At 38.4% G+C, this 23403-nt stretch overlaps 1 long non-coding RNA gene across 1 annotated transcript; it reads right to left on the bottom strand.

Annotated features, from left to right (window-relative positions):
• Positions 1–10401: 10401 nt before the first annotated feature.
• LOC130553339 (uncharacterized) lies at positions 10402–12763 on the bottom strand. Its single transcript, XR_008962849.1, has 3 exons — positions 12086–12763; positions 11222–11744; positions 10402–10953 (listed from the first exon to the last, which is right to left on the bottom strand). It is a non-coding gene; the product is annotated as an uncharacterized LOC130553339 (long non-coding RNA).
• Between the last annotated feature and the right edge of the window lie 10640 nt (positions 12764–23403).

Raw genomic sequence — 23403 nt, 5'->3', positions numbered from 1 at the left:
TACACTGAAATCATTCAATTTAAAATATTTAACAACTATTAATTAAAAGCTTAAAAACAATTGTTTCATTATTTGTTTATTTAAATGACCATTGCTTTTTTAAATTATGTCGCAATTGAAGAACAAGTTATAATTAGGGTAGGCCTATAGCCTATCAACAAACAAGATAATATAGCCTACATTATATCCTATTTTTTATTTATTAAGCAAAGCAATGTGTGGAAACAAAGAAAGCGAATAGAAAGCGATGGACAAAAAGTACTACAGATCAAGTAGGCTACAGAAGAACGCATTTGATCTAGCGCAGAATGAATGAACAAGCAGCTAATAAACTGCCCATATTAGCTCATTTATAGAGCATTCATAGGCTAAACGCTGGTGTGATTATGATGTTAAAATTATTTTACATGTTCAGGAAAGTGGGCTCAATGTTTGTGAACAATAACTCCATCTGAAGAATCTGCACAAACTCTGCAAGGACACACAGAGAACAGTGCTAAGCGATCACGTTTATCCAAGCGCTTTTTTGTGATAAACATATAATCAAATAAATTTCAAAGTTCTGTGAATCTAGAAGCGGAGACATTCTCATCTCGGTTTTATTCTGTGTGCTTAAGATGCATTCGCCGCATTTATTTAGGGGAGATTGGGGACGGTTGCAACATGGGTTATTCCTCCGGTCAGGAATGAGCTAGAGTGATGACACTCGTACTGCATATCTTCAGTTAGCCCCTTCACCCTTCTGGAAATAATCTGACATATGTGACCATTCCTTCTAGCCAAACCAAATTTCAAGATGAAAGTAATTTTTTAATGCTCAGATTGTTTCTCTGACTGTCTAAACTGTTTGTGTGAACCATTATACATTCATAGCATTTAAATCAGTGTTTTCTTAGCTTCTTAAAGGCATTGCTAGCAAGTAGGGGTGTAACGATACACTCAGCTCACGATACGATACACATCTCGATATTTTGAACAAAATTCAAAAATTNTATCAGAAAGCTAATGCTGTTTTTCTCCATGCAATGGATTCAGATTTCCTACAAGTTACATGGACTGATTATTTATAAATCTTCTAGGCTAAAGTGGGATAAAGTATTTTGTGCCCTTAAACTTCCTTTACACCTGAGCAATAGAACAAACCTGTCTCTCTTAAACCCAAATGGAATGAAACCCCCATCATTTTCACACAAAAAATATAATAATAATATATTTTTAATTAATAATATACTATTAAAACTATTATTAAAAATAATATTAAAATAAGAATAATACATATCATTATAATTTGTATTATTGTTATTATATTATGACATTATAATCATAATAATATACAAATAATATAATATCTATTTTTTATTTATATTCTATATAATACAATTTTCTGATATGATTACTTGAACTAAATGTCCCATTTTCTGTGATTTAAGTCAGCATTGCTGTGCTGGAACTGGCACAAATGATAACAACAGAATCCACAAATAACCCAAACATGATGCATAATTATTGTTGTTTATGAACACTCAGCCTTTTTATTGTTAATGTTAAAATGTTTCTCTTTCGTTCAAACGGTGTTGGTGTGACTTCCAAGAGCTTGTACACATGCAATCCTCAAATCACAGCGGTACTCCAAAACACTATGTAAGCCTATCAATGAGAACAGTATGGTTTTGATTGTAAATCGGAGTTGTTGCTTGAAGGCTCTATAAAGCATCTTTGGTTTGTGGGTCTGAACCGACCCTTCCCTCCCTTATTTCTTCTCCAATCAATATGTCATGAAGAGGCTGTGCGATTTTCTCCAGTCTGCTTTTCAACGTGCTGTAAGCTCATCAATACTTCCTCATTGTACCACCCAGAAACATGGACACGAGTCCAGAGAGTTTCCCCGTGCTATTAATCAAGATGACCAAATAGCTCTTCTCACCCTCTTTAATTCTCTCTCCTTCTCTATCTTTGTCTAGAAGTTCTGATCGTAGTTTACATTAGCGCCCTAAAAGCACATTATCACATTATTACCAAAGCCAATGAGTGTAATTAATCTACAGCACATGCGGCTGCATTTTTAATCTTCTTTCCTCATTAGCTGAACTGGCTAATTCTGTAGGTCACAGAGCAAGATAAATGAACACAGTAAAGAGGGAGAATCAGAAAAGAACCTCGACATCTATAACTCGGAGAACTCCAGGCTGTTTGAAAAAAAGGTTCAAAATAATGCTACCTTCTCAGACATTAAACAGCAGATTGCTTCGGAAGATGTAAACATGGGTCCAGCAGCACTTCCGTTTTATTTTTTATTTATTTTATTGTTAAGTCTTTCATACATAATTAAATTTTAAAGATATTCGTTTTAACATTTTGATTCAGCTCTAAATGTTCTGATGGTTGTATTTTGTTCAAACATTTGTGTAGTGTTAAAAAAAGAAATGGTCTGTATCTGAAAAGGAATCAAAGTTGGTTGTTTATTGAGGGCTATCCTGTGTGCCCTTTAAAGAATTGCAATAAATAAAGAAATAAATAAAGCACAGACATCATTAAAGCTGCAATCCATAACTTTCCCAGCGGTTTCCTTATCTAATCCAGATTTGAAAGAAGTTTATATATTGCCGCTATAGGTGAATTTTTGTGGGAAATGTCATTTACATTTACAATTATGCATTTTAAACGCACATACATATAATTAGGTAAAGTTACGTAAATATCTTGTTTCAAACAGAGATGGAGATATAGAGGCAACATTTACGGATTGTATGCTTGTTTGTTACTAGCTTATTTGAACTTTTTTGGATAATGATATGAAAGCAGTCTAAAAGCAAGTTGCCTTCAAAAACGTTCCCTTTCGAGTTATTGGCTGTTTTGGCAGTGAAACAGCCCTAGTTTTTGGAATGTTGGCTCTAGACTGCTCAGGTACAGATGGTCTGTTATTGGCTCTGTCCGTTCGGCTTTGTTCAGTGATCAGGAAAGCATTATATAGAAAATTATGTAGCAGCTGTTGGAGTTTTAGTCAGAGTAACTAAAGTTTGTCAGAGATTATCAAGTCAGTTACAGTCCTGGCTAAGTTATTTTAATTGTTTCACTAATATTTACTGTATACACAGCACAGAAGAAGACTCAGATCCAGACCTTTCACCAAAATGTTTTATTGATTTCCTACAGTATAAACACTGATGGTAATGGTGAGGTCATCACTGCTCTTTGCTTCATTTGAAAATGACACTGAAGGCAAATGGGAGTCTAGTAATGACATTAACATTCTACTCTGTGTCTCCTTTATTCTCTTCTGTTTGCCATTCAGGGCAGAGGTTTCATTGAATTGCACACTGTGTTAATGCTGCCACAGCACAAATTTTGAAAGAGACAGTGAGGCGAACAAAGTTATCACCTTTAAACACCCTCCATAGTGAACTTAGAACTTTAACTTTTCAGTAGTTCTTTTCAAACTCTAGGGAATGGTTGCACCAGTCTGTAAATTGCAATAAAAGTGAATTTGACACTTTTGAGGTCTATTATCTCATCTTTAGTTTGGTTTATTTGATGTATTTAACAGGGACCATGTCTAATACAACTGTTTTCCTAGTTAGCTATGAAAGTAATGTTTGTAAATATACACAATACATACATTACAAAAATATATGTTTTAGTAACAGACTTCAATCTTTTGACTTTAAATGATGATGCTGATGATTGTTAACACAAGATACGAGAATCGTGGTTATTACAGTAATATCATGGTTATATACTTTGTACCAGAATATTGTGACACTCCTAATATATATTTAAATGTTACTATTTAATTTTTGATTATGAGAACTGGAAACTGTTCATAATAAATTATTTTATATTGTTTATAATATAAAATAATAAGAGATACGTATCGTTAGTTTTTCTACATTTTTGCTATGTCACACTATGGGACACATGTGGTTTATTTGTCAACTACCCATATGCATTTTATGAATATAATATAAAAAAAGAATATTAAAATGCTTTCTCTATGATTATTTATACAGTATATCATGTTACAGAGGATGTTTAAATTGCGACATTTGACAGTTACTTAAGCCAAAGGAATTGTAATATAACAGGGTGTGAGCAGCATAATGTGTTAATATGAATATAAAATAAGAATAATTTCCTAATGACTAGATTTAATATACAGTAATAAAGTAATAAGATATTTCCCTTGTTGCCATGTTACAGTTTTGTAATTGTAGAAATAGAAGAAAAAAGTCAAACCTGCTGCTTACTTTACAAATAAAGGCAATTATGACAGTTTCATTGTCTCCATTCAAGGCCAGAACTAATAGGGTGAAGGTGGGACTGATTCTAGGGGACCACAAATCCAAGCAGCCCTACAACAATTTAAATATTGCAAGCATTGTTGGCTTTTTAAACTAATTTAAATAAAAATATTTTGTTAATAATAATAATTAAAAACAATAATAATAATCCGCATGTCATGCTGTTTGTGATAAAAATATATTTAAATGACACCCCACTAAAACCTCCTCTGAGAATATTAAAAATGCACCAAATTCATATCTTTTTCATTTTTGTTTCCTTAAATTCCCTTTGTGACAAAAATAAGCTTCCCTCATCTGTCTGTTTGCTAACACATGTAAACATTTTGTAAACTTGGACTTCAAACTAATGTTTAAAGTACTTTGTTTTGTCTGGTGCAAGCCATTTTTTGGACCAGAATTATTTTGGCATCACTTTCACAGCATAGGAATGTTTTCCTCGTGTCCTTCAGCATATAAACACAAAGCCACATGCACGTGTGTACACACGCCTCTATTCCTCCACACAGACCCTCAACTTCCTCCCGGTCAGACACTTCCTCTGCCACACAGCGAGAAATGACTAAAAGAGAATGTTCAGTCAGCAGTTCTGGATACTGTGGGCAGCTGCCCATGATCCCTTTATAATGTCTTTGGCCTCTGACCACACACACACAGATAGATACAAATGGCCGGCATTGCTGAACCAGCAAGTAGACATAATTTCTGTTGAAGCTCATCCCACATGACCACCCACATTTTAGCATACTGTCCCACCAAATACACTCCAAATGCTCATTGAGCTGATGGTGTACCATTTACAGTGAAATCAATGTTCCGTGCCAAGCAGAAAAGCATTCTGGGATGCTACCCTAATCTCTAGAGTGAGCCATAAAGGTGGCATTTCATGTGCCTTGTTGACATGAAAAAGAAACGAAGAGAGATGCATTCAGGCAATTTCTTTAGCTTGTGCCTCTGAAAGAGCAGATTGAAAGACCCAACCACTTTAAGAGACACATCAACACTCTTAATAGCATCTCAGGGACCGCTCGCTTCAGGAAAAGAGCCCGTGTTTGACGTCTAAGTGAGCTTTTGTTTGCTTGTGATTTTATTGACTTATTAAGTGTTTGAAAGTGCAGGACCGCTACACCACTATGGGTGTGCCGTAGAAAATCCAAAGAGGCAATTTAGATGCTACTTCAGAGAGCACACGGAAGTTATTTGGCATTATTAAGGTGCACTCTACCCGAATATTTCCTTTTTTATGTCCCCTGTCATGATTGGGAGTTTCTAAGAGAAAATTTGGTAAAAGTGAGTCACGCTGTCTGCATGCTTTTAGCACCGGATTCACTATAATTATGCAAATTAGGTAATGGCTGCACACTGTACACACCCATAAATCGGCACTGAATGCACTATCCATCTTGTGTCTGTGGTTCTGAGTAGGTTGTGGAGGATGTACTGTTGCTTAAAGAAAACCTCGACAATACCTTGGACTTGGACTGTATACTCCAGTCTGGATGTATGCTTGATAACTGAGAGGGGCTTACCGTAAAAATTCACTCACTCTAACTTTTTATAAATTAAATGACGCTTAATTGAAAAAAAAAAATAAATTAAATAAAAATAAAAACAACATTAGAAAAAACATTTATCTGGACACACAAAATAATGACTTCACGTTTCTGGAACCAGTCATTTTGTATTAAGTGAACAAATATGCAAGCGGCAAACGGTGATTTATGCCATGTGTGAATGTTACAGCACCTAATTAATCTTCAATAAACATAAGTCAATGTATTCAATTAATTTACGTTCTTCAGATTGCTTTTGCATTCCTGCTTGGTTATGATGCTCATCTCCCCCGTTTGATTTAGTAGGAAATGTACACATTTTTTTTTCCCTAAAATAAAGTTAATGACTGCCTTCCTCGGGCCATAATAGCATATTTTAACATTAATTGAAACAGGCAGTGAATGTTTTGTGATTAAGTGAATCTAAAATGAGTTCAGTTTACATACATTAGAAAAAAGCTGTGTTCGTTAAAGTATAAAAATAGCTTTTGAAAAAAAATTACATTTACATTTATTTGTTTAGCATGTTTTATTGTCATTTTAAATGCTGGAGCGATAAATGCAGGTGTAATTTTACCCCAAACAGGATACAAGTGGATACTTCATGTGGATACAAGAAATGTTTTTAGAAATGTTTTGCAGTTTTAATAACAGCACATCCAGCTTTTACTCTCGTAATGGTTTATAAGAGAAAAAATGGAATTAAAGTAATGAGCAGTTAGTATATCCTTGATAGTGATGAAAATGTTTAATTGTGGACTTTGCAGTGAAAGACAAAAAAGACATTGATTGTACAGTGAGAGAGAGAGAGAGAGAGAGAGAGAGAGAGAGAGAGAGAGAGAGAGAGAGAGAGAGATGTTGAAAGTCCTCCTGAATGTAGGCTCTACTGGAGGATGCTCTCTGGATAATTGTGTGTCATGAGGATGAAGGATGTGAAGCGCGGTGCTCATTCACACATTCACTTTTGTCCTCAGAGATTCACCTCTCCTTTGCTTCATGAGTCACTTTCCCTTGTAAAACCTCCTTGACTTTCTTTTTAAACAAAACAGACACATCCCTTAGTGCCTTTCTGACTTCCTTCAGATTCACGAGCGCAGGCGTTCGCTTTCCATTGGAGATGACCAAGTTTAAGACCTATAAGACGCAGGAATTGTAGTAACGCAGGAATTTCTTTAAATTGGTTATTATTTCTGCAGTTGACATAAGATATAGATTTTCGGAGCTGGGTGTCCTTCTGAGGTAAATTAGCTCGCCGCGATCATGAGCAACCCGGCAGACTGTTATTATTTCAGTTCCCACAGAAGTCGATACCATTTTGGTTTACAGAGCAGGATGGCAGAAGCAGCAGACGGAGTTGCTATATTAGATGGAGTTGGTATAAAGGTCATTCAATTTATTTCATACAGATTTCCCGTTCTCACTTCAACTCGCCCTGCATGCTGATTGGATGACTATGCACAGCTCCCAAAGTCAATGTTGCTTTGTTCTTTAGCTTTTCTCATTCTCTTTTTATCTCTCTAATTCTCTCTCACTTTTCGTTCCCTTATCCAAGACGCCTTTCTCATTTAACCTATTAATCACATAAGAGTTATGCAACTGTCATCATCTTATCTCACCAGCCAATTACGCTGTAACATAAGGTTAATTTATTGATAAAATGTTAGATTTTTCTGATGAATAGTGACAGGATGATATTTAGGAAAAGGATATGGAATTGTATTTTTTGTTTGAAATACGTTTTTCAGTTTATGGAGGACACGTGTCAGTCAAGATGGAACATTTTTTAATAAAATAAAGATTGCTGCCGCTACGTTTAGGGAAGCTAATATTAAATAAGGCTATTAATAATTCTGAAATCATTTAAACGGACAGTTCACCCAAAATGTATATTTTGTCATCATTTACTCACTCTTGAGTTGTTCCATGTCTATATAAATTTCTTTGGTGTGATGAACACAGCGAACATTATTTGGAAGATTACTTGTAACCAAACAGTTCTTTGCCACCATTGACTACCATAGGAAACTGTTACAATGGTAGTCAAAAGTGCCCCAGAACTGGTTCCTTTTCTTCAAAATATTTTTTCTGTGTTCAACACAAAGTAATTTACAAAGCAATTTCTCCTACTGTGGTAGTCAATGGTGGCCAATAACTGTTTGGTTACAAGTTACAAGTTCAGTCAAGCTGCCCTTTACAAAGACCTTCAAATGTACAAAAAAACTACTAGTGTAATGTAAGCCGTGTATGAGGACATCAAACACTAACATGTCTTTTCCTTTGTTAAGAAACCCATACAGTGAATAAAACGTACTTTTAATGTTTACTGTCCTGAACCAGTCTATACTGTATAATCCCCCCATGCTCCCAATGTTGTTTTTATTAAAGGTTGGTCCTTCCTTTTATTCTCCACCTGGAAGGAATTTTGAGTCTTATTATATGTCAATGTAAAAGCATGATGGGCCTGAACAAGCCACACTTTCCAACCCCTATACAGTACTTTCATTCTGTTAATACATTTTTCTCAGCTCACTGAATGATGGATGACTAGCCTTATACCACTCCCGTGATCCAAGGAGTTGAGTTCTTGTGGAGGTGTAAGCCTGACCACAGGCACAATGCCTATGAAAAAAGACAGACAATGGCAGGATGACAATATAATAGATATGTTCTAAACAACCTGCATCTTCACTCACACATCTTTCTTTACTCTATATACCGTTTAAATACATTCAAAACTTTTATTTAGGACAATATAGAGTAATGTGTGTGTGTCTGCACAGGACTACTGTTAAAATGACTGTGTCACAATCACATCCAAATAAATATATTTCAGATTAATTTACAATCATGAGTAAAGGGATTCCACAATGGGCGGGGCTACTCTGTGTGTGGCTGCAGAAACCAAGCGATTGACAAATAACCCTTGAATGGTCCTGTTTTCAACATTTAATAAAATAAATGATTAAATACCACACATTTAAACACTGTAAAACATTTGTAGCGGGTTCGCTGTATTGAGGAAGGAAGAGGACGAGGTTGGTGGGACTGACACGAGCTTATATTGCTTCGCCACACGAGAAAACAAAAAGTCCATTCATACAACACATAAATCCACAGCTTTTCATTCAGCCTGGCTTGAGACGATAATAATCCAGCAAAGTCCTTCGTTCTTTCCTGCGAGGTTCCGTGACCGTGGCAGCCCGTGTGCAGTCCTTCTCTCTCTCCCCGTTGAGCGTCTCCTGGGTCTTTATATATTGTCTCCCCACGCCCTTACTGGAACGAGACACAGGTGTTGGTTGTTTGTATTTACTCCACTCACTTACCGCTCGTCTCCCGGCTCTCTCTCCTGCCGCAGACCTCGCTAAACCACGCCCCCCTCGCCACAACATTTTTTTAAATATAACTAGATTTTTTAAAGTAAGTTCAATATAATGTAAGTTTAATTAGCACATAAAGCTAATTTGATTTAACTTAAAAATTAAACTTAAGTTTTAAAGTTGTTTTTTACAGTGTATTATTGAACATCAAACATTTATATCGTTGCTGTCAGGCGGAAACCTCCTATGTCCAAATTTGGTCAATTTCATATTTTTTGGTCAGTCCCCATGTGGGTCTGTTATTTTTACAAATTATTAACCAATCTAAAGTGTTGAAAATAGCTTGAGAGCAAATCTCTTAACTCCATTGGACACTTCAACTGTCTGAGAAGTCTCGTAACTCCACCTCTTCTTCACTCCGCGGGAGCTTCTCGGCATTACGTCTCCTGATTGAAAGTTTTGTAGACAATAACGAGTGAAAATAGTTAGGTTAGATACATTTGAGTAGGTCTGTTTTGTTAAAAATCGATAGCTGTAATGCTTCGGTGCAGAAGGAAGCCGTGAGCCACGAAGGTAAATTTGCGAGCAGATTCGGCTAATTTCCGCCTATTAGACAACCTAGTCAGCTCATCGTTTTTTGTATTACATCACTTATAGTTCTTAATCCTTTAAAATAGAGTTTAGGAAGATGTATGTGACCACAATCATTACCCACTGCGCAAAGATACGTCCAAACGACGTCTTATGTACGTCATTTCTGCACGTCCAATTTGGGTCCTCGGAAGGTGCGGACTGTGACGCCAGACGACGTCTTTTTTTCAACGTCTTCCGAACGTCCAGCATTGACGTCCACAGGACCTCTGTATAGGGGCTAATTGTAGTACAAATGTGGTCGTTGTTGACGTCTTTTCTACATCAAATTTAAAATATTTTTATACATTTAGACGTTTTTATAAGGCTTCTAGGCTCTGTGCATAACTGTAGTCCCATTTCAGAAGATGGCATCCTGTTCAAGTTCATTATCCTTTAGCTTCATTTGACTGTCACAGCAGCAGATGTTAACTGGAAAAGCAAACAAAGGTGTAACATGCATTTCCAGTTCAAACCTGCTGCTGAGCCAAACTAAGCTAGGAAAATGAACTGGTGCAGGAGACAGGTCCTCAACTTTCTGGAAACACATGGGACTACAGTTATACACAGAGGTTTACAAATAAATCACAATTCAATCACCACTCATTTATTTCCATCTTTATTTTTATTCACTTTCACAAACATGTCACTAATAAAGCTTTGACTTGTTGAATTCCCTGCCAACTACCAGTAAAAACAAGGAACGTGAATTGAATGGCTTGCATGCAGACATCACTTCGATGTTGTGTATCAGTTGAAGCCAACATGCTTTACCTTTGATTGTCTGCCGAAACTAAAATGAAAGTGAAACTACCAGTAATAGAAAAGGATTGATGGATTCATTAACCCCCATCTTAACCCAGCAGAACAGTTAACTTTCTAAAATCAACACTGAGGGTAAAATAAAAATAAGAAAATAATTACAGTGTTTTGAGGTAAGAATCCAACCATAAGCAACTATACTGAACACAGAAAAGAAGACAATGTACAAAAGCTGTGTAAACAAAACTATGACAAGATGCACCACAGTGGATAATCAGTCCTGAGTGGCTGCTGCATGTCCTACACTTCTTTGCGGTGCATGCTTCAGATGTTCTGAAGCGTTCATCCCCATGAAGTCCTCTGTGGCTGTGTCATCAAATTTCATGACTCCATCTGCACAAGTAGAAAAAAAGGCAGATTATTAGAAATATGCAAAGGCAATCTGCAGTCATTACACAAAGTCCCTTTACTCATAAGCAAAACTACCAATACTGGATTGATACAATACCACCTAAGCAAATGATAAAATAGCCATGGTAGACAGTAAGCATTGTATTTTAAATGTCAACAGGGAAGGACATGTTTTGTCCAATTAAGTCATTATTCACAGATTGGCAGGAGCTAATTATCTTCCCTTGATCAACATGAAATATGGGCTTACCTTTCATTGCTCTACACACCTGTGTCTTCTCCAAATGTTTCATGCCCTTTTTCCCTTCCCCTTCATACTGAATTGCGCCATCAGGGCTCAAGTGAAGAGCCTAAAGAAAATAGATAACATTTATAATTCAATGTAAATGATATATGTAGGAATAACATTATGCATGTCATAAACCCTTTATACTACGTCGAGTAGTGTCTTCTACAGTGGTCCCCTCCTTTTATTCCTCATACAACATATCTCCTTGTCCCTGAAAAGCTGGTCTATAAGCTCACAATGCATTGTGTTGTGAACTTGAAATGGAGTATTTTTAATTGAAAAATGCAAAAAAAATTACCAAGGGGTGGACAAGAGTTAAGCAAGAAAAAACGACAAATGAACCGATGCATTGTTCAGACATTGAAAACCACAGATCACCCACACGTCACACACAATTCATACTGTATGTAGAAACATTCCTGTCAAGGACATTGTGGACACAGTCCTTGGTGTTCTTCCCTCCAATTCTTGCAATTTGCAGCACCTGTTGGAATAAGTCCATGATAAAGTTGACCGACACTCCCCAGAGGAACCTAACTGTGTGCGAGTGCACTAAATTGCGTTAAGCTAAGCTATCCTTTACTTCCAGACTTGTAAAACTCTCAAAGAAACAGGTCAAACTACATGTTATATGATTATATTGTACATCTTGGAAGGGAATACAATCCTGTAGTGTTGTTAATCACTGAATGAAGCCTTATCTTATATTGGGAAGAGATGCAATGCTAATTGTACCCATAGCAGGTTTGGGTAGTTTAAGACAACAAAGCTAAAACAGCTAACACTATAAATGAACATAAAATTAAATAAGCTGACCGAATTTACCTTCAACTGAGTGGAAAACGATGATTTTGCTTTAGCTGAACAGAGCCGAACGTCGTCCACTTGCTTCAGAAGTATACGTGCCGAATGCTTGGCGTGTTGCCTCGGCTTATCAGAGTGGCGTTTACTGGTTTGGTTATGATGACTTGCTGCCTCAGCCAATCAGAGTGGCGTTGACTGGTTCAAATCATAACGGTCGTGTACCACACAGCCTACAACTCGACGAGTCCACTGCCGCAATATATTTGCTTTCGGCTAACTCAAAAGTTAGAATTTTCTTGATAACATCTAACACATTAAACACAACGATGTAGAAAAAAACTGCGGTCCAGTCACAAAATAAACCAGAAAATTAGAGGAAAAACAGGAAAATTTAAAACATGTACTCAATAAATAAATAATCAAATAACAGATACTGTTTACTGTTTCATCACAAATAACCTATATTCATAATCATTAACCATGTTGATATTTGTCTTAAATAAAAAATATTACATCCATAATGTCAATTTTCTGCACGTGTCTTAGACGTCCAAAAAAGTTACCTAGTCCGACGTTCAAATGTTGAACTACATTATGACATCCACATAGGGTCATGGTTAGATGTCCAAATAGCAGACCTTGTTTGCATGTCGTGTAGACGTGCAACATTGGTTTTGGACCGACGGACGCAATATAGACATGATCTGCACGTCCATCAGACGTCTAATGTTTAGTGGGTAGCTTTCATTAGCTCTTAAAGCCTCGTCTCTTGTCAAAAGGCTCAACGCGACCGCAGACTTTGATGAACACTGCTGGCAGCAGCGACGTCTGTGTCCGTACCATTCTTATCAATGACAGCGTAATCTCGTATCTCCCTGCTCCCAAGTCAAAAACCTTGTATCTCCGATTAAACATGGTTTTGGGGAAATGTTGTGTTAATGTTGGTACACAACAGTATATGATAGCAATATAAGATATAATACCAACTTTAACGATACAATGTTTAATAACTCAAAAAATATGCAGTTTTTTTAACTTCCTGAAAAATAATGGTTTTGGAGATACGAGGATTCCGCCCGACAGCGACGATATTTATTTAAGATAAGAATGTTTTTCACACAAAGATTTTAGCTTTCAGTATATCTTTTACACAAAACACATAGCACCTTATTCATAAATGTGATTTTACATGGGTAAATTAAAAAAAGTAAGGTTGTGGGTCCACTAGGACATACAAGGGTTAAAATCACATAACAAATATCTCAAATGTCCCCACAAAGATAGTAATAGCCTCGTCAAGAAATGTTTTTGGCCCATGAGGAAAACAACTTATAAATCAAACTAAATGATGTTGATTTGAAAATGAGAAAATTTATTAAATTGTACTCAATGGACCAGCCTTTTCATTTGATCTTGTGTGTCTATAATGTTTAGTTCTTTTAAACTATCATTCATTTAAAATATCCAGGTGTGCAACAAATTAAATTAGTAAAAATCAGTCCAATCTCTGATCACCAAGCAGCTATTAAAGCACAAGAACTAAGAACATGCAGAAGTTTGGAAATGTAATGGTAAAAAGGCAGTACCAGTGGACACCTGGCTCTTCAATTACACCCATTTACACCTAGTAGTTGGGCAGTAGAGAGAGTCCATGTATTTCAATTAGTGAACCATATGCTGTGCTTTTTAATCATGTAGTCTCAAACACTTCATACACAGAAGTATTTTAATTAATAAACATGTTTGTGTGAGAGTGGACAAATGTCTGAGGTAATGAACATCTGGGAAGCAGGGCTCCAAACTTTGATTAGACAGCGGTTGTTTGCTCTCTCCCCAGACTACACTAGATGAAACAGAGGCATGACAAACACAGCAGATGATCAGCCCACTCGGTAATTGCTAAATGTGTGTGTGTGTGTGTGTGTGTGTGTGTGTGCGTGTGTGTGTGCGTGTGTGCGTGTGTGTGCGTGTGCGTGTGTGGACAGTTTTAATATTTACAATATACACCCCTCTAGTCTAACGTAAGCATATCCTCTCAACATACAACATAAACTGTGCATAAAATATGGTTTTAAACACATCAATTCAAGTCTTTATATACAGTAAAACAATTTTATTTTTCTGTGGGTTAAGAACTTCAAGTGAGTTTTATGTCTTTAAAATGTCTTTAAAAATCAACTTTAACCACGCATTCCTAATATCGGAATCCGAAGGAAGGTTATGCAGTGACAGTATTCTTCCACAACCTGGGATGGCACAATATTTAGCTATCTTTAGCTGCATATTTGTTTATTGCTTGCTAGCTATATCTGGTTCCGCGCCACTTGTGTTACTTCAGTTCTGTCATGCGCGAACCAGTGGGCAGGGCTAGAGAAGTAGACGTTGATATCCTTTCTGGGGAGGCGGTGTTCAACCTATCATAGATAGGTGCATTCCAGAACCTGGTGTTCTCTGGGCCTGGTGTCGATAACAGTTGTAATCTCAGTAACAAGGGCGTTTTCAGTTCTGACACTTACATGATGTTCGCATGAATACAATTCCCTCTTATACAACAAAAGCTCGGGTTAAAATTGAGGTTTTAATTCATGGCATCTTTAAAGTCACTGGTTTCTTTGGCTTAAGAAACATCGACCAATACTTGAATAAAGCTCCATGCTCAAGTGCTTTTCTGATGAAAAAGAACAAAACACTGTTACTTCTAGGAAAAAAGATTTCTTGCTTGAAAGATTGACCTGATGAAAATTGAATGAAACATAGACTTTGTCATTATGAGTTAAATACCCACAAAGTCTTTCTCTTTAGAACGACGAAATGAAAACACACAGCCTTAAGTGCATGTGGAAAATGACTATAAGTCAAGATAATGGTGATGTAGATGAGTGCACCAGTAAAGATATTGAAGTGATTACGGCCAAAGATTTATTTGTGTAATGAAGAGAGGAAATATAAAATGTGACACGGCTAGACATCTAAATGACATGAAAGGAATCACTATAAATTAAGATATGGCTTAAAAATATGTTTCTTTATTTCTTTATACAACAGTCCTGTAAAATGATGTTTAAAATGATTGTGTTTTTCTTTGAGCACATATTATTTCTAATAGACAATAATGTACAGAAGCACAGAGAAGTATTTGGACACACATGAAATATATGAATTTAATTACATTAGCGAAATACCAGTTTCAAATTCTTCTAAATAAGAGTTCAGCTAGTAAATGCAATTGAGGGTCCACGGTTTGTTTTAGGGGCCACTGTATGTCATGAACATTTGAAACAGTCATGTCGAAATAAAAGTATGTTTAAATGTTTGGATTTTGGACAAGCTTGTTTGGATTTGGTATTTACTTCAAGCATGCTTTTCACTGACACTGTTGACACTGTTGTAAAACCAGTATGCTTATTTGCTTAAACACAGCACAATGAATGATTCCATTAAAATATACAAAAAAAGATAAAACATTTTTTTTGAGATTCACAACCACCAGCTGTAATTCGTTGATTTAATCAAGTCGACCAATGCATTTGGTTTTTTGCACAAAGTGTGGATGCAAACAGCAAAAGCAGTAGATGGTGATTTAACATCAGGGTGCCCCAAAAAGTTGAGTCGCCATATATTTTACATAATGTGTCAACTTTAAGTAATTTTGGGTGATGCACTAGATGCGACTTATGCAGAGGATATTGGTACATCATTAAGCCATTAGCCATATGTTAAAAAACATAAGAAGTGAAATGAAAATGGAGGCATATAGAGATTTTTTTAGATTTTTATCATGTGTTGAGTTAATCTCAAGTGTGTCAGTTCAGAGTGCTACAGGCTTCTATCTCCACTACACCAGCTTCCCTTCCTATGACGCCCTTCACTCCCCATAAAGAACTGGAAGATGACTTGTTTTATTATGAGATTCCATCAGACTGTGTATATGTGTGTTTATATTATGCAACACATCATTCATCATCTTTAACATTCAAAGCACAGCAACATGTTTACACCACAGTGCTTTCTTAAGGTTAAATGCAGTATTTATGAGTCATACTGTGTTTTTAGATTGAGTTCGTATAGATCACCTCTCGTTTTTGCTGCACTACATTGCTGTTGGCATAGCACAAAATTAATTTCAGCATGCTTCATGATCTGTGTTTTAATCAGCATGCAATATCATCAAATGTATTACTTTAGTTTGCTACAATTTGGTTTTAACACCATAATGTCAAACAGATTAGTGCGTTAAGACTGTAATTAAATCTGCAAGTACAAAAAGCTAACTGATTAATGTATTGTTAATCGAGAGCCTAATTTAGCATCTAATATTGAAGCTAGTTTAATTGACAATATTGAAGTTATTAAAAGGGTGGCATGCTGGTGTAACCGATCCTACTCACCCCGCTCTGCGCGGGCCTCGAACCGGCGTCGGTCCGGATGGGAGACGGGCGCTCTAACGAGGAGGCTAAAGACCGCAGTCTCTAGCGTCTGTCACTAGAGCGTCTCTGTTGGTCGGGGAGTGAGGTTTACAAACTGCACAGCTCTTCACTAGCTGGCCTCCGTTACACTCACCCCCCTAAACCTCACTCCCATCCGGGTCACGGCACCAATGTAACCGGTCCTACTCGCCCCGCTCTGCGCGGGCCTCGAACCGGCGTCGGTCCGGATGGGAGACGAACTCTTCACTAGCTGGCCTCCGTTACACTGGCTCATTGGGTAGCACTGTTGCCTTTACAGCAAGAAGGTTTTCAGTTCTGTTTCGGTCTGCATGTTCACCGTGTCATCATGTGTTTCCTCTGGGTACTCCGGATTGATTGAGTGACATCTTACTACATTCAGAAAATACTGCAGCCAGTGTGGATGTGGACACAGCATCTTTGTAAGATATTCCCTGGCTACCAGTACTGGGTACTTGAGATATATTTATCTAGCCGTGTTAAACAAGCTCTTCTGGGCACGTACTGTAAGACTCTCCAGACTTACAGGATTGAAGCTTTGAGCCACCGTAAGTCGCTCTCACAAGGCGCGCCAGTCCTCAAACCAAATTTTACTGCTATGTTGCTTGTATGCTAGTTAGCATAGCTATGTTTTCTTTTTACATTTGCATTCATTTATCAATCACAAAGCGACTTACGAATAACCCTTTAAAAATGTTGGGTTATTTTCAACCCAAAAAGGATGAGCCCAACCGTTGGGTTGTAAATTAATCTATAGTGGGTTGTGTTAAACCAAGATTGTTTTAACTTATTGTTGGGTCAAATGTAAACATTTTCTGGCTTAATTTAACCCAGCGGTTAGGTTTGTTCCGTTTTGACCTAACGCTGGGTTGAAAATAACCCAGAAACTCCAAGAGACTAAGGCCACATCCACACGAAGCCAGAGCTTTCCCTATCCAATCTTTTTTTTCCTTTTCACGGCAATGTCTCAAGAAATATCTGCGTACATGTGAAACCGCTAAACTGACTCAAAACTATGTAGTTTACACGCCAAATCAGGGGGCACTGTAATTCACACTCATACATGCAAACTAGTCCGTTTTTTTTTCCGTTGGGGGTTTTTAGGCGTCTACACTTGAGCATCTGAAACGTCTTTGGTTTCGTTTGGCCAACCAGAATCAAGATAACAGCTACAGCATCGTCTTTTTTGGTCCTTGGGTCAACTAGACTCAGCATCGTCTTTTTTTTTGGTCCATGGGCCAACCAGAATCAAGATAACAGCATCATCTTTTTTTGGTCCTTGGGCAAACCAGAATCACGCGTTCTAAATGTCATGTTTGCACCCGTGAAAAGCATTGCTGTAAGGGACGAACGCAAAGTGTCGTCTCTGATGAAGAGAAAATGGTATTGATATTTATTAATAATTTCGTCCGTGTGATCGAAACGGCTATGTTACGAGAGACAGTTTCCAGTCTCCCTTTCGAATTTCCACTTCTAGAGTTCTGCCCTTCTAAGTGAGTAAATAACTTGGGTGCGATTGATATTCGTCCGAAGTTTTAGTCGCAGAAGCTGTAGTTTACAGATGATATTTAATAATTATTTTAGAGACCGATCAATTCGCTTCATAATACATTAATATGCCGTCAGGAGCCGCGCGGATTACTTTTGTATTGCTTGTATCTGCTTTTTGAACTTTCTTTTTTATGAAAGCTCTTAATAACTCTTTTTTTCTTTTTGAGCTCTTCTAACTTGCATCAATCAGGTCCTGAGGCTCAGTGGTTAGAGCATGGTGTTAACAACGCCAAGGTCACGGGTTAGATCCCAGGGATTGCACATACTGTGTAACAAATGTGAAACAAATGTGTAGTATAATGCAATTTAAGTCGCTTTGGATAAAATCGTCTGCCAAATGCATAAATGTAAATGTAACATCAGTCCCGCATTTTATTTTCTCAATCCTGCGTGTTTTAAAACTGAAACCAAAACGTCAGACGTGCAAGCGCTTTTCTTCCGATGGACATGCTGTAACAACACGGGACTGAAGGACGATGCTACAGATGAAACTGGAGTGAACAGAAGATTTAATGAAGGTGAACGGGGGAACAAATGACAGGTAAAATCCACGGGTAAAAAACTACAAAAACATCCACAGGTACAAAAACATCCACGGGAGAAAGTATAAACGACAGGTAACATCCACGGGTAAGTATAGTAACAACAGGTAACATCCACGGGTAAGTATAGTAACAACAGGTAACATCCACGGGTAAGTTTTGTCAAGGTATGAGTGAGAAGAACCCAAATGCAGGCAGCCGGTGGTGAAGGGGTTAACAAGAAAGTTTTATTTATAACAAACAACAAAGGAAAAACCCACGCGGGGGTAAAATAACAGTGACACGGGGAATATATAACAGACTAGGCTGGAACAATAAACTACTAACTAGACTAACAAACACTGACATAAACTGACATATACTAGACAATTACTCACGGTTGGAACTATGACAAGATCAGGCTAGGAATCAAGACGAACAGGCGTGATTACAATACAATGAACGAGCACAGGACAATGAACATGAGGGCATTATATAGGGTAACTAACAAAGGAAGATAACAAGGGGCAGGTGAGGAACATTAGACACGGCAGGAAGGCTATACAGGGAACGAGAGGGGCGGGGCCAATGACAAGACCGGAGAGGACGCATATTATGTCAATAATGACGATAATCTGTTCCTCTCCACACAAAACCAAATGTGTCATTTTGTCATGACTCTGCCACAAGACCAAGAAAACCATGACAAGATAAGGCAGAGTCATGACAAAGTTTAGTCTGAAATAGTGACTGACAGAGTACAACTAGACCTGACAAAGCACCAGACAAAACACATTGCAGATATAGAGTCCAGGGGATAAGGTTCAGGTGTGGGTGCAATAATGTCTTTCAGGTGTGGGTGAAATCAAAGATGGTGTCCGGTGCAAGGGGGTAATGGGAAATGAAGTCCATGAAATTAAACGTCCAGTGAAAGGGAGTCCATGGGGTGAAAACACGGGGAAAACGGGGTAGGACGAAGCTCCCGGCATGAAGGTCTAGGGGGATCTGGCAGTTCAGGCGGCAAGGGCAATGCCGGGACCTCGGGAGGCTAGGGTCTGGGGCAGCTGGGAACTACCACAGCCGCCGTGGCCATGATGGTGTTGCCGGGTAAGCAGGGGCTGATGGCTGCCGTGATGGTGTTGCCGGGGGAGCATGGGCTGATGGCTGCCATGGCCGTGATGGTGTTGCCGGGGTGACAGGCTCTGGAGAGGCTTCGGGGCTGAGCTCTGCGGCCCTGCGGCGAGAACGCCGGTTGCGTGCGCTGCGACGAGCCGACTTTTAAGGGTTACTGAGGGGAGGCTCGGGAGAGTGGGTTCGGTGGAGCTCGGGTGTGGATCGCGGGGCTGTGGAGGACTGCATTCCAGGTGAGCCGGAACAGGCCCCCCATTTACGGCTGGGACTGGACGATTACTATACCCACTCTCATCACTTTCCTCGACACAGATGTCACACCCCGTAGCCTGGAGGACTAGGTTGAGAAAATCCTCTAGGGGGTATTCATCTACGTCGGGAAGCATGATGAGAGCGAGGAACTCATCATCCATCCCAGACAGAAACAAATGGCTCAAACTGAGGTCGCTCAAACTCACCAGTTTGCACGCCTCAGCAAAATCCTCCACATATCTCATACATGAGCTGGGTCTCTGGAGAGAATATGTCAATGTCCAGGTCCGGATACAGTGTGTACATCGTAGGTGTTGGTCAGGTCTTCTGCAACAACACTGGACTGAAGGACGATGCCACAGACAAAACTGGAGTGAACAGAAGGTTTAATTAAGGTGGACGGGGGAACAAATGACAAGTAATAGATACTCAGAAGAGTTTTAAACTGCTGATTATTCATTCAGAGCTTCATATTTTATTTTTTAATTTGAAAAATTAATGAGGTCCGGACCTCGGTTACCTCATTGCTGGCTACGGCCATGAAAGAACCATCCATTTTTTACTTTTTTATAATCTGAAGAACCTTTTTTTGCCACAAAGAACCTTTTGTGAAACATAAAGGTACTTCAGATGTTAAAGGTTCTTTATGTAACCAAAAGGTTCTTCTATGGCATCGAAGCTTTTGAAACAGCTTTTGTAAAGAGTGTAATAATGTTTTAATTGATACCTTCCCAAATGTGTGCAGCACTGTAAGTTTCTTTGGATAAATATTGGTCTGCCTAAATATTACGTTAGACACTACAGAGTGTAAAAAAGTATCACTGAAGCTACATCTAAAGTGTCATTGCATAAAACTCAGGCTCACTAGAATGGAGTAAATTTTTTGTAGTCTGAATAGCTAAACAGCACTGATGTAATCTGAAAAACAAGACATGGAAACTGTGAACAGGCTGGCGCTACCTATAGGCAGAGCAGGCAGTTGCCTAGGGCATCAGGCTTGGAGGTGGGGCCTCCCATAACTGTAACGTGTCTCCAACTTCGACACACATAACATCAAACTACTGCAACAGTGTTTCAAAAGCATATACGCAGAGTCTTGGGTCTTGGCTGCACGCACTTGTCCTCACATGTAGCATAAGGCTACATATCTCTTTTACAGTCTTTGGCATTGTTTGTCATCACAAGAAAATGATTTTTACTCGTTTTAAAACGCTTGCCCATTTAAACTTTCTATCGATTCCTCACTTGAAGTGCGCGCACAGACGCCAGTTCTCAAACAGCGCAAGGCTACAAGCAAGTTCTCTATCGTGTTTTATGTGCTGTGAAATACAAGGTCATGTCAAAAACACATGAAAACAGTCCGTTGTGTCTTAAATGAAAGTAAACAGTCGGTATCTCCGCTTCGCTTTAGAGCAATCTCAAATTGAAACAGACTTTTTAATAATATCATTAACTTGTTAAAATTGTAAATTTTTACAGTGTAATAAAATATTGGGGGTGCTGTGAGGGACCTCCAAAATAAATTTTGCCTAGGACCTCCAAATGTTTAGAACCGGCCCTGACTGTGAACAAAGGTGCAGAACTGTAGGAGTCTGTTGACATCAGAAGGTGCTGTTTCAGCACAACATTTCGTTAATTTGAGTTCCTGTCTGCTTAACAAGCTAACTTCATGTTTAAATATTTACCTTTGATGCAGAATGCTGAGTTGGTGCACCGTCCCTTTAATGGAACATAATGAAATTAGAGATTTTCACCGACATGAAAGAAAGGATTCTTGGTTTAGATCCCACCAGAGACAGCGGTTCAGATGGATTTACGCTGAGAAAGATAATTAAGAAATTCACACATCACTCTCAGTCTAGATGGGAAGATTGTCTCATTCTAAAAAGTGAGGGAGAGAAGAAAATCTCATAATCTGCCCTTCTGCATTCCCTGTGGAGAATCCCCTCACACACAAATATATCTTCTAGCGTGACTCATCTAGTGCTTTAATTCCAATTCAAAGCCATGTGGGTCCAGAACTCAACCCACAACAGATCTCTACTGTTCTTTAACTTTGTGGGTTTTATACTGATCAGCTTTTTCTTAGGAACAACTGGAGGTCACAGCAAGCTAAGACAAACAATCGGAGCCATTCTGAGACATCAGTTTATCCATTCTCTTCAGAATCAGCCTCGCTCAGCTGGTACACCAATTACTCAATGCTATCTTTGGGCTGGAGATACTCAGACGTCCTGCCACACCAGTGCTTGTTCTTGCTCAGACCAACTGAGGAACCAATTGTTCAGAGTCTATAACACAGAGACAGTGATGAATCATTCAACACCTCGACTAGTGTTTGGGATGCTGACCTTCTGTGAGGTCAAGCTTGCAGAGCCTGAGAACATCTGCTACATGAATCTTATTTCAGATATTATATTATTTCAAGGTATCTGTCGGCCGATGGTGTCAGCGCATGTCAGTACAAGTGTATGTGTGAGTCGGTGTGTGTTAGTGTGAACAGCAGGTGCTGTAGGAATAAAGACTGATGGATTGAATGCATTGGTTTTGAAAAGACCATCTTGAATTTCCAACCTGGTTGATGATGGAAATGTGCTGGTGGACCAGACATCCCTTGAATCGCTTTCTGGTCTTTTTCAGTCTTCTTCGGGTACAAATCTGCAAAGGTTAATGTTTTTGCTGGAGTTTCATTATAGTTTGTGGTTAATGTGTGGTATTTATGGGCGATTTATGGGCTACCAGCATGGTGCCCTTGAGCAAGCCATTTAACTCTAGATAATGCAGGGATTGGCCCTGTAAGAAAAATGGATCACAGAGTCATTTAAGAAAGTGTCTGCTTAATGAAGACCACTGTAAGGTTAAATTTAACCCCACCTTCGAGTCTCCATAAAGCATCACCTCATATCTTTTTGCATTTAAGCAGACAACTTAAAATATGTGAAGGATTACTCTTACATGTTTCCTTTTGATTCTTTGCTGCTATGCACATGCACTTAATCCCACATCACTTGGCATTATTAAAAGCTACTTACATCCCCACATTTATTTAAACGGACACTTCACCAAGCTCTGGAATCGAACTCCATCCATCATCCAGTCAGATGCTAAAGCACTCAAATGTTAAACCATGAACTTCCCCAGTAATTTGTTCTCTTTGTCTTTTTGCTTACTGTCTGCGAATTGCGAGTCGAGAGAAATTTCATTCCAATTAGCTAAATGTCACAGGGTTGTTTTGATTAATGTAGCTTGATTACTGCATGAATGTTCTGTTCAATTAGAAGATCATCAAACTGTAAACAGAATTGACATGTTTGTACATGTTAGGTTCTAGTGGTTGCAAGATGACAAGAAGGGGAAACATTTTTTTTTGTGGTGGAATTCCTCCATGTCATTATAAATCCACCAGCCCACCAACATGCAACTTTGCTGCCTACCCCAG

Source organism: Triplophysa rosa, linkage group LG4 (assembly GCF_024868665.1).
Source record: "Triplophysa rosa linkage group LG4, Trosa_1v2, whole genome shotgun sequence".
In the NCBI taxonomy this organism is placed as follows: Eukaryota; Metazoa; Chordata; class Actinopteri; order Cypriniformes; family Nemacheilidae; genus Triplophysa; species Triplophysa rosa.
This window is presented reverse-complemented; position numbering and strand designations above follow the sequence as displayed.